Source organism: Sciurus carolinensis, chromosome 3 (genome assembly GCF_902686445.1).
Source record: "Sciurus carolinensis chromosome 3, mSciCar1.2, whole genome shotgun sequence".
Classification (NCBI taxonomy): Eukaryota; Metazoa; Chordata; class Mammalia; order Rodentia; family Sciuridae; genus Sciurus; species Sciurus carolinensis.
The window spans coordinates 178248873-178260220 of record NC_062215.1 but is presented as its reverse complement, the minus strand read 5'-3'; positions in this window follow the sequence as shown (position 1 = coordinate 178260220).

The following is an 11348-nucleotide window of genomic DNA, read 5'->3' as shown; positions in this document are numbered from 1 at the left end:
CTGGAATCTGGTCCCCACAGTGACCCCTGCACCTCGGCATTGGTGAGTGGTCTCCACCATTCCTCTCCCTGCAGAGGGGCGGACGTTGTCCAGGGGCGGCTGAGACAACCTCCATCAGCTCCCTACCCTGCAGGTGGGAACCTGGCTCCACTGTGGGCTGGCACTGACCAAGGGTTGACTTTCGTACTTACCACAACCAGTTACAGCCACCCAAACAGAGGTGGCCCTGGGGCCCGGGGGCAGGGCATGGGGAGACACTGTGGGCAAGCCGAGGGCCCTGTTCTCCTGTCACATTGCAAGGGTCACGAATTCTCCAGGAAAGCTCTGAGCCTCTGTCCTCGCTTGCCGTAACAGCAGAGCCCACCTGGCCAGGTCACCTCCACGGGAGGGGCCTTCGAGATGAGACTTCAGAGGGGCAGGGAGCAGGTGTGGGCTAAAAGGCCGCCTTCCACAGGGGAAAAAGAACCCTCAAGAGAGAGAAGGACTGAGCTAAAGGGTGGGGAAAGGACCCTGGGAAGGAGCCAGAGAGAGGGAGGGAGGGCAGAATCCGGGAAGGAGGACCCTGGGGGCCGCAGAGCAGGCAGGCCGCACATGGGCTCTGGAAGGGTTAGGACCCTAGAGTCCTGGAGGGGCCGTGAGGAAGGCCCAAATTCACATTTATGCTAAGCACGTTGTGCCAAAAAAAATTAATAAATAAAATAAAATAAATCAAAAATTGCCAAAATACAAAGTATCAATAAACAAAATCAAGCATTTTTGTCTACAAGTGAGACCCATAATTTTCACCAGTACCATGAATTAATTTCCAAATGTGTTAGTCAAGGTTCTCCAAGAAACCGGAACCAAGAGATGTTACACCACACAAAGTCACGCAACATTCATGGGTATGGAATGTCCACACACACATAAGCTGGCCCTCTGCATCTGCAGAGCCTACCAATTATATCTGAAAATATTTGAAAACAAAATTGCATCTGTCCTGAACACTGTCAGAATTTATTTTCTTGTTATTATTCCCTAAGCAACCCAGCCATCTTCCGTACACAGCTATTTGCACAGTATTCACACTGCACTGGGTGTTATAAATCATCTAGAGATGACTTAAAGTGTACAGGATGTGCAGTTATGTACAAACACCTCTAATTTATATAACAGATGGCAGTATCCCTGGACTTTGGTACCCATGGGGGTCCTAGACTGTTCCCATGAATACTGAGGGACAACTGTATACATAACGTAGACATAATGCATAGAGAGAGAGGGTATGTTTTGAGCATTGGCCCCCACTGGGGGTCTGCCATAGGCAGGTGGCCTGCACTCTGGAAGTTCCTGTGGACTCCGTGGACTGCTCTAGCGAAGGGCTGTGTGGCAGCGGGCAGAATTCCGCCTCCACCTGGGCCTCGGTCTTTGCCCTTAAGACTCCAACTGCGTGGACGAGGTCCGCTTGCTCGTGGGAGGTCATGGGCTCTACTCAAAGTCAGCTATCTCAACGTTGCCACGTCTGAAGATCACCTTCAGAGGCACGTCGAGGTGGTGTTTGACAGAACAACTGGGCACGCTGCCAAGCTGACACGACACTCACCCCCATGCAGAGCAAGCCGTGTCTGCTGACTTAATCCAATGCGTCCTGCCTCCTCCGCCTGAAGGTCCACACTGGTGGACCTGGGGGAAGGAAGGCCTGAGAGGCCCGGGCAGGCTGGGCGTGGAGGGCACACTTCTTCGCCACACAGCCTCAGCCTGGCTCTCAGGTTCCTAGTTCAAGAGATAAAGATCCTTTTGCATTTTTATCCTGCACACCACAGAATCTCTGCCCCTCTGGGGAATAAAAAGTCATTCTCGGTTTTATTAGGATCACAAATCCATGCCAGGGGCCTGGCTGGCATGCTGGCTCGCCCTGAGGGGCTTCCGCGGAGAAGCCGGGGACACTGAGATGGGCACAGTCTCCGCAGGTGGCACTCGCTGTGGGCCTGAGGCTGTGGGTGATCCTTTGCCTCTGTCTTACTCCTGCTGCTGGGGCCTGGATTCACGGGACGGTCCCCAGGATGAGGCCTACTCCCCACTTTGGAATGTGTCCAGTGCAATGTAGGGAAAGCTGTGGGACATGAGAGCCACCAGTTGCGTGGCGCAGGAACGTCCACTGTCACGTGAGCCTGAGCAGGCCACAGACGTGTCCCAGTGTGCACAGCTGGAGGAGGTTGCCTTCCTCACACTGCCCTGTCCTCGCTGGACCTCAGATCCCACAGTCCCCTGATTTTAAATTAAACCAGCCCAAACTCTCAAGACGAGGTTTCCTCGAGGTTATTTTTACCTGGAGAAGAGTCGTCCACTGGGGACCTTCTGCTTTGGGACCCGCCCTCCTGGTTTAGGCCGCTCTTCCTCCCAGTGCTTCCTCTTGCTAAAGCAAGACCCTAGCTCTTCTCAGCACCGCCCTGCCCCTCACGCCACGGCTGGGCCTCGTTAAAATCACCTTCTGATAAACAAGAGAGCAAATGCGTGAGAATTAGTGGCTTGCGGCGTTATTCAAATTGTCCTTAAATGCACATAAAATAAAATTTACCACTTTTTAGACCACAGTTTAGGGTCATGAAGCACATTCCCTTTGTAAAGATCAGAGAGATCTGTGCTCCCGGGACAGCCCTGATGAAATACAAATTCACCAAATTTTACTTAGTGTAAAATAAATTTACATTTAAAGAAAATGCCAAGGTGAAAATAAAATACCAATAAATAAAATCAGGTGTTTCCATCAGCAGGTTTGACTCATAATCTTCACGACGGGTACGGGTGATTAAGTTCCAGGTCCATCCGGGTCGCGACCTGTGCTGGGGTTTCCCTCCTTCCTAAGGCTACTTAACGTTCCGTTGTGCACGTACCACATCCTGCTTACCTGTTCACCTGGGCTGCCACTTGGGTGGTGTCTTTTGGCTGCTGTGAACGATGCCGCTGTGAACCCGGGTGTCCAAACTCCTGCAGGATTCTCCCTTTCGGTTCTTTTGTGTATTGGCCAGAAGGCGGATGACTGCACTGTATGGTAATTCCATTGTCAGGGTTTTGAGGAGCCCCTACCAGTTAGTAGCAAGTGATTCTGAACTATCACTCTTTCATGATGGGGTGCCCCTCCACAAGGCTAGTCTCTGAGTCCTTGGAGGCAGGACCAGGTCCCCATCTCTTGGAACATGAAATGCCACGGGTATCTGGTCAACTACAGCTTCCCGTTTCTGCTAAAGGAAGGGGAGGAGCCTCTCAGACACTGCCTGGAGAATTCCAGAATGCGGAGTTCTCCTCTGAAAAGCTCATGCTGCCCTCCTCTCCAGGACACCTCGAGCCCTGTACCCCTCTATCTCAGTGTCCGGAGTGTCTTGCTGGCCTTTCTTGGCCTCTTCGTCCCTAAGTCAGTCTGTAACCTAACACTTCAATAAATTGGAACATTTAACGCAGCATTTCTACAAGCCTGAATGTCATCTAGTAAAGTCCCCTTATGTAAGGTAAACTATAAAAGAACTCAGTGTCAGCAGGTCCCCCGAACCCTCAGGGGCTTGGAGCAGGGTTCAAAGGAGACGCACGTGGCGCATGTGCATGTGAGACACAGATGCAGTCTACTGAAAGACGTAAATCAGGTTAATAGGTGGTAAACAGGTCTTATCATTCCATCCTGAAAATCACCTTCAGAGCAACAAAAATAGCAATAAACATAGAGCCGTTGTTTTAGGTGACTGATGGCTGTGGACACATAAGCTAACCGTCGTTGTATATGCCTAAGAACCCTGTGGAGAGTTATACTGTTTGACCAAATTATTAAATAACAACAAATATAATTCACGTCATACATTACCCATACAGTCTTTTCTTTATTTTAGCAAAACAAACAAACAAAATACTTAAGTTGTTACAATTCTTATTTTTATAAAATTTGCATTCTGTTGATAGCACTGACAAATGGGACCTTCTTGAGACATTGAGGTTCTCAGCCTGTTTTTATTAAAAACTCATCTGCCGAAGCATAGCCATTGGCATTGTTAGAGGAACACTTCACTGCAGAAATGTACCAGGAATTTGCATAGCTCATTCAAACATTGTATTAGGGCTACGATAAAGAGATTTTGAACGCAGCATAATAAAATAATACAAATGTCTTAATTTTACTATTTAAATTATAAATGCTCACATGATTTTCACTATCCCTTAAAGCAATATCAAGATTCATAGAAACACATGAAGCATTGACTCTCGCCTCACGGTGGCCTTTCTAGTCTGCCGTATCCTCACGTGTAAATGCAGCACACGAGATCCAACACTGGAGATGCTCCGGAGACCCCAGGCCAGGGTTCTGAGCTTTCTGTTCATTGGCGAACGTTTCCAGAAACACTGGCAGGAAGAGGATGCTGGGCCATGCTGGGCAGTAATACTCCATGTGAGAGCCCATGGCCTCTACGCGGCCTGCGAGGAGGAACCCCAGAAGGAATCCTTTCGTCTTCCTGAAGTGCTCACAGAGCGGGCTTCTCTAGTGGACACAGGTGCATTGATGGCTCTGGGAGAATGTCACCGGAGGCCCCGGGAACACAGACTCTGGGAGAAGCATGTCTCTGGACCAGCATGGTCATGTTCACTGGAGCAGATGTTGGGTGTGGGGCGGGCTCAGTGCCAGAGCCAAGCAGGAAAGGCCCGTGCGTGCTTGGGTGTATTTATTGGAGGGCTGTTATAATAATTTCAAGCCTCTGAAGTCGGGGTCCCCGGATGGGTTCCTACATCAAAGACAACCAAGTGGTAACGCGACCTGGGACCTGCAAGGGTGGGAAGTTGGCCTTCTGCCGCGCACAGAAACCCAGCAAGGCACTGGGCCTTAGGCCAGCAGGTGGCGCTGGCTCTCTGACCACAGAGGCCCCAGTAACTTCTAAGAGGGCCCAGACACAAGGGGACTGGGGCAGGGATCCGAGGGGAGCTCGGGTGGAGAAGCGGGGCTGCCGTGCCCGTGATCCACTCGTGTGAATCCCACAGACCTCGACTCTGAGAGGCTGCATCAGTTCCCCATGAAACGCTGAACGGCTATCCCAAGAGGGGAGCACCAGAGCCCTGTCAAACTCCAGGGGCCTACGAGGAGTTGCTCAGAGATGGGGATCCCGTGGGAGAGCCCCAGCGTGATCCCAGTACCCGGGGAGGGCCTCTGTCCCTTTGAGAGACAGAAAGTCTTACAACTTCCATTTTCATTGGAAGTCAGTGCTGCCTACAGGACTCAGGCTAGATTGGGAGTTTCAAGTCTAGGTCAGAAAGAGGGCCTCTTCTGAAAGGATGATCCGCACGAGTCCTCTTCTTTACGTCCAAACTGCCAGCAAGTGGTGATGCTTGTTATGGTTTGGAGCTGGGACGTCCTCCAAGTCTTGTGTGTTGAAGGTTGATCTCCAGCGCAGCAGGGTCCACAGGTGAGGTTTGGGGAATGATGGGATCACGAGGGCTCTGATCTCATCATTGGATCAATCCGTGTGAGGATCCATAGCTGAGTGGATTGCTGGGGGGTGGTGGTAGCTGTAGAGTTGGAGGCACTGAGCCTTTGGAGTTGCGCCCCTAGAACTATATCCTGTCCCTGGCCCCTTTCTCTTGCTCTCTCTGCTTTCTGGCTGCCAGCAGGTGAGCAGCTTTGCTCCCTCATGCCCTTCCCCCATGATGTACTGTCTCTCCATAGACCCAAAGCAATGGAGTCAGCCAATCATAGACTGAATCCCAAAACCTGAACTGAAATTTTCATATCAGCTGATTTTCTCAGGTATTTCATCCAAGTGATGAAAAGCTCACGTCACTCTTGATAGTTGAGGCCCTTATCAAGTGAAAGTTACTTGAGCTTACGCACCGTGGTGCCTTGACAGTTGGTCTTATGACTGAGACGGCCACTAGGTAGCTAACAGCCAGGTAGTGTATACAGCAGGATACACTGGACACAGGGATGAGCCTCAGCCCTGACAGGATGTGGCATAAGATTTCAGAACACTGTTCAGAACAGCGGGCAACCGGTAAAACTTGCAAATTGTTCATTTCTGGAATTTCATATTTTCAGATCTCGGTTTTCCAAGGGTAATTAAAACCTTCAGAAAGCAAAACCTTGGATAGGGGAGGGGGAGCTACTGTATTATCACCCCCTTGTACATGAGTCACTTGGGCTTAAGGATTTGGTTAAATGGCCAGGGCAGAATTGGAACTCAGATCCAAATCTCATCCTCTTAACAACCTAATGAGTCTCCTGAACCTGGGTGGGAGAGCCTGGAAAAGGGCCACAAACCAGCAGGGACAGACGAGGCCCCAGCTCGTGTGTGCAAAAGGCTGTGTTGGGAGAACCACCCCATTCTCCGCACCCCCCGGCCTCCCCTCCTTAAATAAACTCCAAACTGAACTAGGAACAGCCAGAAATAACATTTGCTCTGCACGCCCAGCTTGGTGGAGTCACCCTCCGCCCTTCTAACCTTGCCCCCTCCTGATCCTCGCCACTCCCCAGAAGCATGGCAGATATTCTGTAGTCCCCAGGTCCAGCAGGTGGGCCGAACTCGTATCTAGAGGGGCAGGCTGGCCACGTACGCAGGCTGCTTCCTCGGAAGGGAGTTGCCTGGTATGCGGTGTTCCCTTCTCATGAATCAGTGCCAGCATCACCCACACCCACCCTTAATTAGAAGCACTGGTCCACGCAGTGTGCCCCGCCACCAGCTCTGTCTGTCACTGAGGGCCAAAGAGGCAGCTGAAGCCAGGCCCCTTGTGTATGTGGCTCTGTTGAGAGCAACTCGAAATGCCATGATGAGATGCTCTCTTGTCTGTCAGTCCAGTGTAAAAAAGGAAGAAATAAAGAAAGAAAAATAGTGGGGGTGGGCAGAGAAGACTGGCTCAGGCAAAGGCTCAGGTTCAGTAGCTTCCTGTTCAAGAGAAAGGGCTCCAGGAAATCTCTGGATGAAGCATCGTGTCACAAAGAGGATTCCGCCTTCAGCACCCTCCAGGATGTAAATGCAGGGGGCAACGTCCCCAAGGACCCCCCCCCCGGCTCCTGACAGAGCAGCCCACCTGGCCCAGGGGGTTCCAACACCCTGCATTCTGTGGGCCCTTCTTAGAGGACCCTCGGTCTCTCCAGGGAGGCTGAGAAGCCACTTCTCTCCTTTTCCTTCACAGCCTCCAGAGCTGCAGAAATCAGGACTTAAAAGGCCGGACAGCAGTTTCTCACCTGCAGGTGGCTCCTGCCCGGGTCTCCCGGGAGGGTGACATTTCACAGCAGTCATGTGTTTCTAGTGCTGAATGAAGTCCCTTGGTGCAAAAGCAGTGCCCTTGTGGCCTCCGGAAGATGGGGAGGGAAAAGAAAGACACTTTCCTGACACTGGGCCGTGAGAGCCCCCAGGGGCTGGAGGCCTCAGGACCTCACTAGTTCTGTCGTCCCACGTTTCCTTCACGGAGGGATCCGTGACCATGGCCCCCTGTTCAAAAAGAACCTCCACTGCAGCACGTTCTTCTCGAGCAATAACCGCGTTTCCGTGTTTGACCGCAGGCTAAGGGTCGTGCTTAAGCAGCCTCAGGACGGAGCGGACGGATCCCAGCCCAACACGGCAGCAAAGCCATCTCTGTCCTGTCCCGCGGGACCCGCGCTGCCCGAGCCCTCACCTTCTGGGTGTGGGAGCCCCTCGGGGTCCCCTCTGCCCTCTGCGGTGCTCTCCTCCCTGTCACTGGCCTAGCCACTCCTGCCGGCTGCCCGGGCCTCCAGGACAGCCCCCTGGAGGGACGCGCCACCTGGCCTGGAGAAGAGCACAGGGCTCCGGCTCTCAGCAGGATGAGCCCCATGAGCGATGCGCCGAAGGCAGTGCCCCTGCTCCCTGTCCCCACACCCGGGCCGCCGGCTCCGCTTGGGCGCCAGCCTGAATGTTTGGAGATGCTGTTCAGTATGGAAACACCCTCCGCCCTGGATTCTAAACATGACTCTTCCCACAAACCAAGAAAAAAGAAACACGAGTCTCTCCGTCGTGGAGTTGTTGATGGGCTCTCCTTTTCTCCTCCTAAGCTGGCCCCTGCGCTGGGCCGTGCCTAGCGGCAGAGGCTTGCCCAGCGTGCTGGAGGCCTGGGCTCCCTCTCCAGGCACAGAAAGGCTTCTTTCGGAAAGCACCCTCCCACAGCAGCGCGGCCCCAGTACCTGCCCCTCCCCGAGTGCGAACTGTGCACCTACGGAGCACCCTGGCTGACCTCCCACAGCAGAGCCACTCCTGGTCACCACCCTGGGGACCCTCTCGTTTCTGTGTCCTCCTGAGTGACTACAGGAACACACACAGATACATGCCTCCATACCTGTACACATGCACTACACGTGCACATATGCACACGCTTGAACACACCTGTGCACACCACACACCTGCCAACACACAGGTACACACACATGCATGCACACAATCACACTTGTACACACTTGTTTACACAAACACAGATCCACACACATCCACAACAAACGCATACACGTTCTCACATGCATGTGCACACACATGATGTCCCTCATGCCCTCCGCAGAAGGGCAGCACCTCTCAGAGACAGTCTGGAAGGTTCTTCCCAGGCTGCATCACTACACCACTGTGTGCATCTACCTTTCTTTGCTTCACAGTCAGACCTACAGGTCTGCGGCATAAGGTCAGTGCCCTGCCCGGCTGACCACAGCCCCTTCCCGCTCAGCCCTCAGCTACACCAGGCCTGGGGCAGCTTTGAACACAGAGCCTGTTCTTTCCCTGGAGCTGGGACACACCTGGGAGACACAGTGGCTCTTTTCAGCCCTGATGACAGGAGCTTTGCACCCACAACTTCCTTTACGGACCGGGCTGGGGATCACTGATAAATACAGCTGCTCTCTACAGACACGAGAAAGCGACTTCCTCAGAGTTGCAGAGCAAGCTGGCGGCATTGATTATGTGCTCCTGAGTGACTATAGGAACACACACAGATACGTGCGACTGCATCCTTTAGTTGGCAAAACTCTCTGGTCCTCTGATTCGGAACTGCTTCTTAACATCTCTTGACGGAGTAAGTCCCTTACAGACTTCTGTCCTCTAAACTACAAGCGCTGTCCTGCAGGGCTCGGGCTGCCTGCGCTAAGCTGCTGTCCCCAGAGCTAAGCCGGTTTCTACAAGATCACAGTAGCTCTGGGCTGAGGGGGTCCTGGCCTCCAGCCTGCTCCTGCTGCTCCCCCGCTGCACACCAGGCCTTGGCGCTTACCTTCCTGTTCTGGAAGCTCCTGCCCCGGGGTCTGCAGGCCCACTTCATGCAGGCCATGTAGCAGATTTACCCAGCGGGCAGGGGGCTTGCCCGTGGTTTGTTCTTCGCTGTGTTCTGACACCTACTGCATAGATGAAACATTAATGGACATTTCCAAGCACATAAGGAAGACAAGGCAGGAGCATCCCCTGCATTTTATAGATGGGAAGAGAGCTGAGGAGGGGGAGGTAACCGGTCCCCGGCCCTTGCGTGAGGACGCTAGTGCTCCTTTTGTTAAGTGATTCACTCAGGTTTCTTAAGTTTTAATCCAATAGCAGTGATGTTCTGTTATACAAAAGATGCATCCAATTTTGTGGAGCTCTTACTGAACTAAATGATACTGATTTTTCTGCTATCTATGTTTGTTTTCTAAGGTTGTGTAACAAATCAGCACAAACTCAGTGGCTAAAAGTCATACAAATTTATCATCTCCCTGTTTCTGTGAGTCAGGAGTCCTGGACAGGTCAACAGGGCCTCTATTCAGGGTCTCACCAGGCTGAACTCAGGGCCCACAGGTCAAGGTTCTCCTCCAAGCTCACGAGGCCAAAAGCAGAATCCCGTACCTGTGGCTGTGCTGAGCTCCTGTGTTCTGTCTGTCCGCTGGTGCCACTCTCAGTTCCTAGAGGACCTAGAGGACCTTCCAGTCCCACCCATGCAGCTTCTTAGAATACAGTGGCTCAATGACAGCCCTTGGGTTGATTTTCCAGACCAGTGGGCTGGTCATAGCATAGTCGCAGGTGTGAATGCCTCCTCCCTTCCTGGTCACGTGCAGGGAGGGGGCTGGATGCCATGTGTCCCCCCAGGGGCAGGATCTTGGAATTCTTCCTGTGGCTCCATTCATTTTCAGGGGCATTTCATTGGAATTCTTTTTAGCTCAATCCTTCTGTGATTTCTGAGAAAACGTTCGCACACGTAAGGCCTCCAAGTTGACCTTTAGATATTTCACAGCTACTTAACAATATTTCATCCAGGCATGACGCAGGTTCCTCTTTGAACCTGGCTTTACTGAACATATTTACTCTCCACCCGGAGTGGCATGCTTGGCATGTGAATTCAGTTTATATCATCCACCTCCCCAGCCGCCCGAGCACTGCCAGGGACGTGACTCCAGGTTGCTCAAAGCTGTTATTTTCAAAAACCCTCTTCCACTCACATTTGCCTGTACTGCAGTCCAGGGGATGTGGTCAGTTCAGTGTTCACCCACTTGCTTCTCAGGCCCCTCCTGCTGACTGGCCTTTGGCCTCTTTCAGTGGTGGGTGCCCTGGGGAGGCAAGGGATGGCTTAGAATCAAAGAGTTTCTAGAAGCTTCTTTGTCCACTTTGATGTTTGGAAAATTCCATGATTAAAGAATATAAAGTTCTTTTGTTTCTATAGCTCTTAATTAATGACACATCACCAGGAGGCCAAATTGTGGAACTAAGTCAACAAACTCCAGGTCTAGGAAGCAGATGCTCGGTCCTGTTTGTTTACTCAGCACAAGCACAAGTGGCATTGTGACAGGCTCCTGCAGAGGGGACAGCCTTCTCCCAGAGTGTCGCACGCAGAAGGAAAGGAATGCCCCCTTTCCTTGCCCTGCTCCCGGCTTTAATTTGAGGCTTAATTCTGACTCTAGGTTCCCCTGCTGCTCAAGTTTCCTCATTCGACCTTCAGCGGAGGACCTGGAAGTGTCCAGAGAGAATTCAGGTGGCCTATGACCTGAATCTGCTGTCCACATCGACCTTTGTGTCCCTAGGAAGAAGGGGCACCTCCCCACTGGAGGAAACGGCTCTGCGCGGGTTGTTATTCTACCAGGAACAATCTCCAGATATTTTTATCAGCCTAATAAATAAAGATTTTAGACAGCTTAAGGGATTGAAGGGAACAACTGAAATCAATCCATAAGAGCACGCTTTTTGTTTGCAGAGATCCAGATTTGTAATAAAATGAAACTCCGATTCTCCGCATGCTTAGGGATTTGATGCTTTGGTTAATTTAATTTTCTGGGCACATGAAAGTTAATCCAAATGTTTATTTCAGCTCCCGTTGTTGAAGATCTTTGTAAAACGTGATGTCTGGAAAACAGAGATTCTGTTTTTAAAAAGGAAAATGTGGTCAATTCC